Source organism: Etheostoma spectabile, unplaced genomic scaffold (genome assembly GCF_008692095.1).
Source record: "Etheostoma spectabile isolate EspeVRDwgs_2016 unplaced genomic scaffold, UIUC_Espe_1.0 scaffold00018265, whole genome shotgun sequence".
Classification (NCBI taxonomy): domain Eukaryota; kingdom Metazoa; phylum Chordata; class Actinopteri; order Perciformes; family Percidae; genus Etheostoma; species Etheostoma spectabile.
This window is the reverse complement of record NW_022604185.1, coordinates 1-13,863: the sequence shown is the minus strand read 5'-3', so window position 1 is coordinate 13,863 and position 13,863 is coordinate 1. Positions and strand designations below refer to the sequence as shown.

The window sequence follows — 13,863 nt, the reverse complement described above, 5'->3', positions numbered from 1 at the left end:
CACTGACTATACTGCTTTCATGAATGATGTCCTCTCCAAGGGCTATGCAGAGATGGTACCACCTGAGGATCTGGAAAGGAGTGACGGTAGGGTATGGTATATACCACATCATGGTGTATATCACCCAAAGAAGAAAAAGATCAGGGTTGTTTTCGATTGCGGAGCTACTTTCCAAGGAACCTCATTGAATGCACAGCTCCTGCAAGGACCTGATCTTACTAGCAAATTAGTTGGAGTTATGACGAGATTTCGAAAGGATCCTGTTGTACTCATGGCAGACATCGAGGCAATGTTCCATCAGGTCAAAGTACCAGCTGAGGATTCAGATCTGTTGAGGTTTCTTTGGTGGCAGAATGGAGACCATAATCAGAACCTGGTAGAGCATAAAATGGTTGCGCATCTGTTTGGAGCTACATCTTCGCCAAGTTGCGCAAGTTTTGCCCTCAGGAAATGTGCAGAGGATAATCGGGAAGAGTTCAGCCCCAAGGCAATTGAAACAGTTCTGCACAATTTCTATGTGGATGACTGCCTTACATCCGTAGCATCTGAGGAGGAGGCATTGAAACTTTACAAAGACCTTTGTGCCCTTTGTGCTAGAGGGGGCTTTCGACTCATGAAGTGGATTAGCAACAGACGTTCTGTGCTGGCGGCTATACCTACCGCAGAGAGAGCGAAAGAGGTTAAGGATTTGGATTTGGATAATGATACGCTTCCTGTAGAAAGAGCATTGGGTGTACAGTGGTGCGTTCAGTCCGATACCTTTAAGTTCAAAGTCAGTATCAAAGAGCAACCCTTAACCAGAAGAGGGATCCTCTCCACTGTCAGTTCAATATATGACCCCTTAGGAATCTTGGCACCTGTTGTCTTGTCTGCCAAAAGGATCCTTCAAGATTTGTGCAGAAAGAACCTTGGTTGGGATGATGTTGTACCTGACTCGGCTGTACAGGAGTGGAGAAGTTGGCTGAAGGAGCTCTGTCAGCTTGAAAGTTTTAAGGTTGACCGATGTCTGAAACCTGTGGACTTTGGGGAGGTACTTTCTGCTCAGTTACACCACTTTGCAGATGCCTGTGAGAGTGGCTATGGAACAGTTACCTACCTGCTTTTACACAACATTCACAGACAAGTTCACTGTGCTTTCATAATGGGTAAGGCCAGAGTGGCCCCATTGAAACCAATTACCATCCCTCGTATGGAGTTGACAGCTGCTATGGTTGCAAGTCGAATGGATGAGTTGTGGAGGAAGGAATTGCAGATGAAACTTCAGGATTCCATTTTTTGGACAGATAGTACTTCCGTACTAAAGTACATCCGCAATGAGACCTCAAGGTTTCGGACCTTTGTAGCCAATCGGGTTTCAAAGATAATCAGCATATCAAAACCATCTCAGTGGAGATACGTTAACACCACAAGCAATCCTGCTGACCTGGCTTCTAGGGGAGTAAAGGTGGCAACACTTCTGAAAGATAACATTTGGGTGTCTGGACCTCAGTTTCTTGTTGGACCGGAAGAGAGGTGGCCTGAAAATCCTGATGGCTCTGGGAGAATCTTACCGGACGACCCTGAAGTCAAGATGAGCTTGATGGTGAACGCTGTACAGGCTGAAGAGAAGATGGATGCAGTCACTTGCTTGATCAATCACTTTTCCTCCTTGATCCGTCTGAAGAAGAGTGTTGGTTGGATTCTTAAGCTTAGGAGCCTGCTATTGTGCTTCAGTCGGAAGAGAAAAGAGTTGAGTTTGACTCTTGCTCAAGGTGGCTTGAATAAGGACCAACAGGAGAGGACAATAGTAAAGGAGATGCAGAGTATCAAGGCTCAGACTGTCTGTGATCCTCTTTCAATTGAGGAATTTAGAAAGGCTGAGATGGAGATTATAAGGTTTTGTCAGAAAAGGAGCTTTCCAGAAGAACTCAATAGTTTGCAAAAGGGTGAAAATGTGAAAAGGACCAGCCACATTTACAAGCTTAACCCAGTACTTGAAGATGGTATCTTGAGAGTTGGAGGACGGCTAAGCAGAGCAGCTATGCCCGAAGAATCTAAGCATCCTGCCATATTGTCAAAAGATTTGCACATTTCTGACCTCATTCTTCAGCATATACATCGAGAGGTGGGACATGGTGGCCGCAACCACATGCTAGCTAACCTGCAGCAAAGATATTGGATCCCAGGGGCTAGTGTGGCTATAAGGAAAATCCTGTCAAAATGTATTGTCTGTCGCCGGTTGCATGCAGCTCCAGGGCAACAGCAGATGGCGGATTTACCTCAGGACAGAGTTTCTCCAGATGAACCTCCATTCACTCGTGTTGGAGTGGATTACTTCGGACCTTTTGAAGTCAAGCGGGGAAGGAGTATAGTGAAAAGGTATGGAGTTCTTTTCACGTGCCTTTCCATAAGAGCCATACACATCGAAGTAGCATCGTCGTTGGACACTGATTCCTTTGTTAATGCTCTTCGGCGTTTTATAGCAAGACGTGGACAAATACTGGAATTGCGCTCAGACAATGGGACAAACTTTGTTGGTGCTGAGCGTGAGTTACGGAAGGCAATGGAGGGTTGGAATCTTGCTCAAATCAACAACACCCTCCTTCAGAAAGGAATTAAGTGGGTTTTCAATCCCCCCACAGGATCACATCATGGAGGAGTTTGGGAGAGGTTGATAAGATCGGTGAGGAAGGTTCTGAATTCCACCCTGAAGGTGCAGAACCTTGATGAGGAAAATCTTCACACAGTTCTTTGCGAAGCCGAAGCTATCATAAATGGTCGTCCCATTACCAAGGCATCTACTGATCCCAATGATTTGGAACCACTAACCCCTAACCATCTTTTGCTGCTAAAAATCAAGCCATCTTTGCCAATGGGACAGTTCCAAAAGGAGGACATTTATGCTCGTCGCAGATGGAAACAAGTTCAGTACATAACTGACTTGTTTTGGAAACGTTGGATTAAGGAATACTTGCCTCTTCTTCAGGAGCGTCAGAAGTGGTCGAGGATCAAGCGCAACTTTCTTCCTGGAGATATTGTACTTATAGTTGACGACTCAGCACCTCGCAACTCATGGCTTACAGGAAGGATTGTACAAACCATCCCTGATAGAAGAGGACTTGTTCGTCAGGTGAAAATCAAGACAAAGACCAGCTATTTGGATAGGCCTATTTCAAAGATTTGCCTTTTACAGGAAGCAGAGGATTCATGAGGACATCAAGCTCACCTTTTGAGCTTCATAGACTTTGACTGTGACTTAGACATTGTCTCAGAGGTTTTTTTTGGCTCTACATGACTGACTAAGTGATTGTACTAATCACTCTTTTTAAAGAGTCTATGGATTCTTTCTACGCGTTTTTGGTTTGTTTTTTTTAGCTCAAGAAGAAAAGGACATTTTTAAATGGACTATTTATCCTTAAAAAAAAAAAAAAAAGGGAGAAATGATTGTCTGTCTCCTACATAATATGTATTCATGTAATTATTGTGGTAGAATAATTAGGGGCCGGAATGTAGGAGCCACATTATATTGTTTATGGTTTAATTTATTGATTATTGTATTATGCGCTAATAGGTGGTGGGCGTTTTCATGACGGTTTGAGCGGAAGTGATATATTTGTTTGCTTCACCTGTGCACCTGGTTCTTTTGGGCTTTGACGGAGAGGGGGTGAAGCTGGGAGCGAACACTTTTGTTGACCGCACCGAGCACAACGCAGCACACCGTATAATGCAATTATTTCTACGCTACATTTAACAATTACATAAGGTAACAGCAATGTTCATTGTATTGTACATATGGAAGACGAAGAACAATAAAATAATTTGCAATACGATCAAGAGCGCGTCACAGGTGTGTGCATCTCTCAGCGTTTAGTCCCTCGCGGCAGCAGTCTTTTGGACTGCTTACAGCCGCAATAGTAACTAAATCTGAATTACTAATAAACACAGTATATCTTGATTGTTTAGGAAGTAAAAAAAAGATTTATTCAAAAGCATAGTCTCACTATGTGTTATGAGACAAATAGTCTATAACCTTCATGTTTCACTTCCGGGATTACTCCGGTGCCGCAGGAAATTCCGCTGGATGCATGTATTTTGTGTTTCCTTTCACTTTCTTTGTGTTGGAATTTTAAATTCAGTAGATTTATGAGGACTATGTTTAACTGTGCCTCAGATATCCGCATGGTATCTGAGGCACAGATCTGTCCAATCTGAGTTTTCTCTTGCACAATTTATTTGCCGAGGCAGTGTGCAGAGATTAGCGCCGCCCATGACAGTTGTGATTGGTTTAAAGAAATGCCACTAAGCCAGATCTTGGTTTTTCCCATCCCACAATGCTAAGTGGAGTAGCCAGACCCTCCTCCGCTTCGCAGCGTGTGGATGGTCTGGCAAAGCGAGACTATGGGACCGACTTTTTGGCGAGGATGAATAACTTCCTGGAATCTCCATTGGTTGCCTGGCTACTGCTCAGAGCCAATAAATAGTCCAGCACACAATCACCTGCAAATCAACGAATGGATATTTATCAATCTTCTCATCCAACTCCCGGCAAGACAGACAATAAGCTTATTTTCCAAAATGTCAAACTACTCCTTGAAGACAGTCCCAGTCCCATAACCCTCAGTGCACTGCTGGCTGCTTTTACTACATAGTGGTGTGTTTGTGCCACCTGAAAAAGCCACCTTTGGCTGCCTTTGATTGATAGTGACAGCTCTAATCCAGCGTCAATCCCTACCAGTCCACTGCTAACCCCACCATCAACCCCTCAACAACATTACAACTACATGAGCACCCTGCTCTGACTATGCCCCTGTTCCTCTTTATTTTAAGTCTGAACCTCTTAATTTTAACCTATCAACCACTTCTCTTATTCCTTTTCTCTGCGTCTCTCGTTTCTCATTTTGGATCACCATCCACTCCTTGCAACCCAATTTAATTGAGTATGTTTGTATTCAAAACAGGCAGGAAATGTCTCCGTCTGAAGCTGGAAGTGATTTGTTGAGGGTCCTGTCCACATCCAGAAGGCTGTAGGAGCAAATTCCTCTGCGGCTCCAGTATGTTGCTCTTCAAACATTGAAAGCAGTTCAAATTTGAACTGATTTCCATGTATGAAAAGAAAGGAAATCACAACAGTATCTGGAATTTCCGTAGTAGTTGCTTATGCATGTTTGTACATATTACCATTTCCATTTAGAGCATTCTAGGATATATGACTTAAAAGTCATCATAAACAAGTGGTAATATACTACATCACACAGATTGCATTCTCAGTTTAAAGTCAAAAATGTCAATGGGCGCCTGCCTGTTTAGCTCACCTGGTAGAGTGGGCGCCCATATAAACAGGTTTACTCCCTTTGCTGCATGTCATTTCCTTTCTCTCTCCCCTTTCAAGTCTAAAACTGTCCTATACAAATAAAGGCCTGAAAAAATGCTCCCAAAAAAATTAAAATAAATGTCTCGATGTCGGTTAATATTCTTGATCTATGCCCTGGAGGTTTGCATTGTGTGACAATTTGTATTCCATTTTTTGCAAAAGGCAACTCACCACAGAGACACGTGTTTGTTTGAAAAGCAGTATAAGGGCATGGCACTGGCATAGGGGGGAAAAAGTTGTTTGCCTAACCACAATTTCTATTCAACCACAATGGCAATTACGCCAATTTGTTACATGACTAGAAGCAGCGACGCAGGGGATTTCCTCCCTCTTTGCTCACAAATAATTACACTATGAGTCACTACAATACAGTATATTTAAACAACACAGAGCAGACTGAGTTGAGTATTTAGAACTGCTGATGTGCAGTTGAATACCAGTGTGCTTTGTTGTTGAATAGCTTTTTAGATTGTGGTCTCTTTCATTGGCTTCCCATTGAATATACAACTGAACATTGTATAAACCCACTGTACTCCTTCTGTTAAGCACCAAATTACAAAGTTTGCAACAATTTGGTGAACATAGTGGAGCATTCAGAGTTGATAAAGACTAAACATGAAACTTAACTTCTAAAAAAGCAAGGAATATTGGACTCACAATCCCCAGGTGGCCAAAAAGCACACAATTCCTATTAGGCCCCAAATGAGCCACATCAACTTTGTAAGGTGATAATATATCCATGTTGTGTTTAAAGCTTGTTCTGCTGCCCCCAAGTGGCCAAAACAACTACTACCCTTTTAAGGTATTTATGTTTAGCTAATGCTGTTGCAACCCTGTGAAGTTTCATATGAATAGAATTGTTTATTATTATGATTATTATTATTAAAATGGCAAACATGTTGTTTTACACAGGCCTTTTTTATTATGTAAAATAATCTTCAGTAGGGATGTGAATCACCAGAAGCCCCACCATACAATATTATCATGATATTCAACATGTAAATTGTGATATTCTGCGATAAATTAACTATTAAAATCTAACTTAAAAACTAAACTAAACTGCATCATCTAGAGGACTGAAAAAGTCCTCTAGATTATTATTATCATATATTGCAATACTATGCGGTATCAATATTTTACCAGCCCCTAATCTTTAGTAATTATAGTAAAATAACAATGTCAGAACACACTCATACTGTAATTTCCACGGTAAATGCCCGTTACTTTAAATGTGGTGAGAAAATGCACACCAGCAGTGAAAGACAGTGCCAAATGTCCACCCTGGCCTTGAGCCTATGACCTCTGGCCTTTGCACCTCTTTGTATCTCATCAGAAGTGTTCTCTGTGGTCAAATATGTAAAAGCTGTTATGTTTTGAAAAATTGTTTTGGCAGATTTCTGCTAAACGTATTTGGCCGTCAGAGAGGAGCGTTTGGGAAATAACAAACCCGCATGAGATCACTCAGCTCTCGCTACATATCTTTGTCAGACATCCAGCACTCAACATATGGCTTTTGTAAGCACATTTAAAGAAAACTTTGCCAAAATAAAATTGAATTGTGCAGACATTCCCACGTGTAGGAATACAGACTTACTAAGTTTGTTTTAGTTAACCTTTTTTTGACCAGGGATGTTGATCAGTAACATTTTCAGACTTGGAGCGGTCACAGAATGGGAGGGATGCTTTTATACAGAACATCATAGAATACTGAATATGGTAGCTACTTGACTGAGCCATGGTTTTCACTCATTGCCACAGTTCAACATTACATTAGTTGAGGATAAAGCGCCGTGGTAACTGGCACAGCTTGCTTCAAAGATTAGGCTACGGTATTATTTTATTTTTATAATATTTATAGTATTATTTTGAAGACTGATGGTAAATTCTGTTCAAAGAAGAAGTTGGAAAGAAAACACCTTAAGTCTGACACTCCCACCCCACATACAGCTTTGTCAGATTCTTGCTAAACTGTTCAACCATTAATGAACATAAAAAGTACAATACTTTCATTCTCTAATTATTACTGTGTTGTACAGGAATGTTGTATTAACAACACAATAGCCATGAACATGAACATGAACATGAGCTGGTGTAATGGTCAGCTTGGTTAGCTGTAAACTGATCACAGAAAATACTAATCAATCACAAATCAATAAGTACAAAACAGCTATAATAAAAGAATACGTAAAGATCCAAGGACGTGATGTTTTTTAAGGAATAGAGACAATAGTATAGTGTGTGGTCACAATCACCTCTTTGTTTGTTCATTCACTATTAATGGACATTCAGTAGTTAACTCAAAAATAGCAACTGTGATGAGTGGTAAGAAGTAGACATTTAAGGAGGTTGCATGCCAAAATGATTTTGAACCAAATACCATAAGTGTCAACTCGGTACATTTGAAATTGGCTCCTGACTCAAATGAGTGACTTAAGCCCTTGTTTAAAGATTGTTAAACAGTAATAGTAGTTCACTGCAAATGAATACATTCTGAGGTGTATTTTACTGGAGGGTGGTTGCTGGTGTACCTCTGGTTGTAAATGTAACAGGTGAGATGGTTATTAACTGCAGTACATGACTGAGTGAATTATTTCTATATTCACTGTGAAAAAACACATATTTCCACTAATTTCTCACGCTCTCGTGAAAATTGGTGAGAAAAGTCATGACAGGAAACACTTTTCTTTGACTGATGATGTCCTTTTACCCGACCCCTCTGACTTGACCAGCAGTTAAAACTGAACGCCACAGCCTGCTGAGCTGTCTCACCCCACCAGCCCGTCTCACAGGCTGAACACTGATGTCATGCATGTTTATTTCATAATTATTAAATACTCAGGATTAATACATTTGTAGACCGTGTTTGCCATTTGGAGGCATACTTTTCTCAGATGTCTCTCTGAGGATATTGAGAAGAGTTTTGCAGTGGGACTTTTTTGAGGCTGTACCACAGTTGGTCGCTGAGACAAAGGCTGACTCGCTGTGCCATACCCAGCTCTCTTAATACATCCGTGCTCGAAGCCCTACCAACCAAACACGCAAGCTGATGTCCAAGCATGCAACTAACTTAGACCCCGTTTCCACCTGGTCCGACTGATCTCATGACATGGTGTATGTATGACAGCCAATTGGTGTAACATTATTGGTGTGTCATCAAGACGCATACCTGCTTTTTAGCGTGTTTATCAATGCCATTTGGCCTTTATTGACTTACATTACCTTACGATCGCGTGTGTATTTACGCTGTAGCGAGTAGTGTGAAACGGGGAAAATCCGCATAGGGAGGTTGGTCAGAGTGGTGGATGGGTACAACACAGGACTTTCACCCAGGAGACCGGAAACTTGTCCCATCTGTCACGTTTCCTAAACTCAACTGTCGCTTTGTTCTTGTACTAAAGTCAGTCCCATTCTTCTTCTCCTAAACCCAACCCGCGTGTCAAGTTTCCTAAAATCAACTGCAGTAATTACAGCAGTAATGTAAAACAACTCCAGTAAACATAAAAAGTTAAAAAAGCACATATAATAATAACATATACAAATAATATAGAAACTACAATGTGAGATCTGATCAAAACCAGTCACTCAGGACGTATTTTGGGGACACATTCCACTGCCTGGTGGGAACAAACGTACCTAAAGCTGTCCACTTGTGATCCGATTACTCAGATCTGATTTTGATAGCCGGTTGAAACAGGACCTAATGCTAGCACATGGACAAGAGCTACCACCCAAATATGCAAACAACTGATGCTTGTATTTTGAAATTTGTTAGCATAAGGAAATGACATGCAAACGCTTCTCTAGTTTGCTTCCACCTCATAAATATGAACTATGTGTCTTTGAATGTAGCGGCTGGCTAATCAAGTAGATCTTTATTGTCCACTGGTCAGAAGGACAAGATCCTGTGCAGCCAAAAGCCTCTTGGCCCGGCGTACCGTGCCCCAAAGGATGAAGAATCCTGGGAGTTCCGCTGCGATCAGGAATCATTGTCGCGGTTCAAAGCGGGTGCCGAAGCCAAACCTTAAACAAGGACTTAAAAGGACAGCGGGGGGGGGGGGGGGGGTCTGTTGGACGGCTGTCATGGTCATTATCTGGTGGCTCCGAACCCCCTCCCCAAAACACACACATGAACCAACCCTTCAAAGACCTACAAACATCTGCAGCTAGCCCACCCAGTCCTCCCCATGGACTCAGCCTTTAAAGCTGAATTTGGAAAATCTCCCCAATACACAGAAACGTGTGTATCATGCCAACTTTGTAGCACAGGGGGTTCTGTTTGTAAAGGGAGAAATGAAAAAGTGGCGAGGAATGGCGAGAGCGAGGTGGTGGATTTAAAGGTGAGAGAAAAAAGCGTAGAGGCTCTTTAATTCTGGAAATCCTTGATCCCCCACCCCCTCCCTCTGCCAAGTGATACTTCATGAAACACACAGACATGGCTCAGTGGAAGAAGTCACCCTTAATTCTCCTTTTGATCACCCAGAAGCTTTGTGTCCCTTGGCTCTTTACACATTCTTTCCTTTTTGTGCCAATGCTCTAAGTTGGGAATGATTAGTGTCTGTGGATAAATCCCCTTATTTCATTCTCCGTCTTCAGGGATGCTGCTTCTCGGGCAGTCAGCTTACCATTAAGCTCTCTCACTATAAATCCAAGTTACTTTTGATGGTGCATGCACACAGCTTTCCCCCTTTTATCAATCACCGATCATTTGTCAGGGTGCTAATCTAATTACTCGAACTTGAGGAGATTTTGAGACGTAAAAAAGATCTTTTTTAAAAATGATACATTTCAATGGGGAGGGTCATTCATTTTGAAATTGGTTATACATCTTTGCTAAGTAGATTTTTTAAGATTTTACTCATAGCACCATTAACACCAAGCACAGAGGATTATTAAATTTAATGTGCAAAAAGGCATGAAAAGTTATTCTTATTCACAACATAAGGCTCTCAGAACTGTCAATGATCCATACACTCAGCTCTTTTTTTGTAAATTTACAGAATTATAGTTTGGTTTTTTTTATAGTATTTTAAAAATGTAGTATTATTTAGTGTTTTTGTCTGCAAAACACAGGAAAACTGCCATTTAGGCCTATATCATGCTTGGATTCCTTCTTACATCAATAGGGACTAGTCACCAAAGTTCACAAGGCTCCCGACCACATCAAACAGAATATACGGATGTTCAGAGAAAGCGTGTGGCAAACTTCAGAGGTGGCGCAATGGCACACATACATAATACAATATGCAATTAGCCTGGGGTGGTGCAAAATGATGCAAAGACACACCTACAGCAAGTGGGTTGGACATTGATTTTACGTATCTCGGGTTTTTATAAACGTTTTTCATAAAAGTAAAGATATGAGAAAAAAAGGGGATGAACTGGAAGGAAAAAACAGTATATGTCTGGTTAAGAGGATAAAAACGAAGAAAATGTCTGTTTTCTTCCCAGAATTTTCTTTTTTTTCTGAATCCAATTTGCATTTCCTTGTTAAAAATGAGGTGATTTTAAATTAACGATACAGGACGACAAATGTGATAATTCATGATTTTGACTCAGTATCTATGTTATACGTTTTTTTTTATCATCTATAACTTTTCATTTATTTTTCTGGCAGAAATGGCCTACAAATCTTTCCCAACCAGGACCTTTATTATACCAGAAAACCTTTGTTTCTGCATTCAAAACTCTGAAAGAACTAGACTTTGGTTCGACGGTTTAAGTTCATGTTGGCTGTGTTCATATAACTACTTTCTACTTAAATTAAGTTTGCTCTGATCTTTCCATTTATTTGGATTTGTGTTTTCTTGGTAAACGTCTTGTTCTGTTGTTGGAATGTGCTTTATTATTAAATCATACTTATTACTTTTTCCTCTCATAAAATGTCCCTTTAAGTGTTCATGTCTTTAAAAATCTTGCGGGTATTGTTATGTCTGTGATGCCCTGCAAGACGATACACATCCACCATATCCACCTCCAGCAGATCGTGGGGGCGGAAGCAGGTGGCCGTTGAGAGCAAAACAAAATCAGGCAGCAGATCTTTGCATGCACATGAAATTGAGCAGCAAAACCACGTATTGTTCTCTATCGCTGTGTTCACCCCCATGTTCTAAAGATAGACCATCAGAAAAAGCAGGACAACCGTGTGTGTGTGTGTGTCCATCCTCTGATCACTTGAGCCTTTTGCACAGTATGTGTGTGCGTATATGTACTATGCTTGTCATTACACGTGCATACCGACGTACGTGTGCACTTGTGCCCTTAACTGCGTGTGGTGGATTTCTAGGAGGAACGCAGTCGCCTTAGACCACTTTAACCACTTCCTCCTTTATCTACCAAAGCTCGTCAGTGAGGTCGAGATAACAGCCTGGCTCTGATGCTTTGATGCTTTTCCCTTTCTGACAGCACTAAACAAGAGGGGAAACCCACATATTGTGCCCCCGAGCCTTCCGTCTCCAAACTTATCTTCAGCCGTGTGATGTGGGTCCATCACTGAGATCAAATCAATAATTAACATCCTTTTATTCACAGCGCACGACTGAAGAATTTACACACTGTGGTTCGGTGGAGTAGGACGCCTTCATAATGTTGATAAGAACGTAGGAATTATGCACCGGGAAAGCACAGACACAAATACCAAGCATGTGATATCACGACACACATTTGGGTTTTATCAAACGCTGTAAGGGAAGTGAATATGCTCACTTTACTCAGATCTCATCACTCGGCTCTTGTATAATGCACATAGAAAGTTCATGGGACACATATGCATGTCAAAGCATGTCCAGGCCTGTGGGGTGTTACCGTGAGTGTTATCAAGTTCGTGTCCACAAAAAAAATGCCACCTATAGAAAAAACACTCTAGGAGGTGCTCGCTATAGGCCCCCAAGATGAAGTAATCCTTTCCTGTAATTAAGGATGAGAAAACATCAAAGAAAGGGTGTTGGCATCAAAAAAAGGATATCCACTGACTGCAGGACTTAACAACCCCAGCCCCCCCCCCCCCCCACCAGGAAAGAAGCAAAAAATAATCGCAAGTATCAAATGACATAAACGACATAAAGGATCATCCTCTTCCATGAATGGTGAAGGTAAGCATTCCCAATTGATATGTGATGATGTTTTGGAAAATAACGTATACATTGTGTGCAGTGTAGCTCCCTGAGGCTATTACTGCCTACTAATCTGTTTCTGATTATTTTAGCTGGAACGATATTCAATAGTCACTACAAAATAAACAACAAAATAAAATGCATATGGGACTAAAGAGTTTTATTATGTAAATGATAACTTTGACTGCTATTATCTGGGTGCTCCAGAATATTTTCTTTCATGTTTTATATTTCGAGTTATTGTTTCATTAAGTTGTATTCATACCTTTAATCGAAATGAAATAAAATGTATTCATCCAATTCCAATGTTCCCGGTTGATTTGTGTTTGTCACTGTGTACACGTGGTGGAAAATGATAGCAGAGATTGCACTCCCTGTTGAGCCCCATTGTACAGAATGTTGCTGCAGGTCCACCAGAGTTCCACTGGGGGTGATCACGGGCAAGTGCAAAATTAATGGTAGTCTATGGAGCTAGACAGCTACATTTGTCTCTTTTGCCTGATTGGAATTCCAGATTTCATTGTAGTTTTTACAAGTTAACCATGAATTATGGGTCAACAGTTGAATGAACGAGTACTTATGTCCTTTTGATTTCTTAAACGTTGAGTCGTTGTTGCCCATAACATGCTAGCATTCTGCTAACAAATGCTGATTGGTCAGGGAAGGACCGATTGCAATCAGAGATCCCGCTTGATGACAGCCAAAGTGTGTGTGTGTGTGTGTGTGTCCGTGTGTGTGTGTGTGAATATTTCATTGTAGTCTTTAAAACATTAGCAAAACAAAACTCTTTCTAGCACGTGTATTGACAGGGAGAGCCTAACCTGTCCGTTGTGTTGTCGATGCCTCGAGAGAAAAAAGGGAGGGACTCATAGCCATAACAGCATCTCAGCCCGTACGATGTGTATGATGTCATTGACATTTTTAAAGGCTTTTTAGAACAAAAAAGAGACTTTAGAAAAATCTAAGGATTGTGTGTTTTCAAATGCAACGTTCAAATTTCCAGACAAAAAATGATATCCTGAGAAAAGTGGATTTTGAGGGGTATAGCTCCATAGACCTCCACTCAGTCTGCACTCGCCCGTGAGCGCCACCATGTGGAACCACAGTGGAACTGCAACTAGTTCACAATCCAGACGTTACCCTAGAGAAGAAGTTTTCCTCTTATTAGACATTCTCTGATAACAGTAAACAGAGAGCGGCATGTCGGAAGTGCACTGCACCGTGACATAATCCCTTCAAGGCAAGGCTAATGTTGGAAGTCCCTCTAGTGGACAGAACGTGTAACAACCCACCATGCTTATAGTGGCATTGGCAGTGCATACGCCTGAGTAGTGTAGTACATCTTAATAACAGGCTGCATTTGAGCATTAAACCTTCAAATATTATTTGGATATTAAAAAAAAA

General features: G+C 41.2%; 1 long non-coding RNA gene across 1 annotated transcript; it reads right to left on the bottom strand.

Moving 5' to 3' along the window:
* On the bottom strand, window positions 1-13,840 carry LOC116679879 (uncharacterized). Its single transcript, XR_004329524.1, has 3 exons — window positions 13,782-13,840; window positions 5,879-5,882; window positions 1-11 (listed from the first exon to the last, which is right to left on the bottom strand). It is a non-coding gene; the product is annotated as an uncharacterized LOC116679879 (long non-coding RNA).
* Window positions 13,841-13,863: the final 23 nt, after the last annotated feature.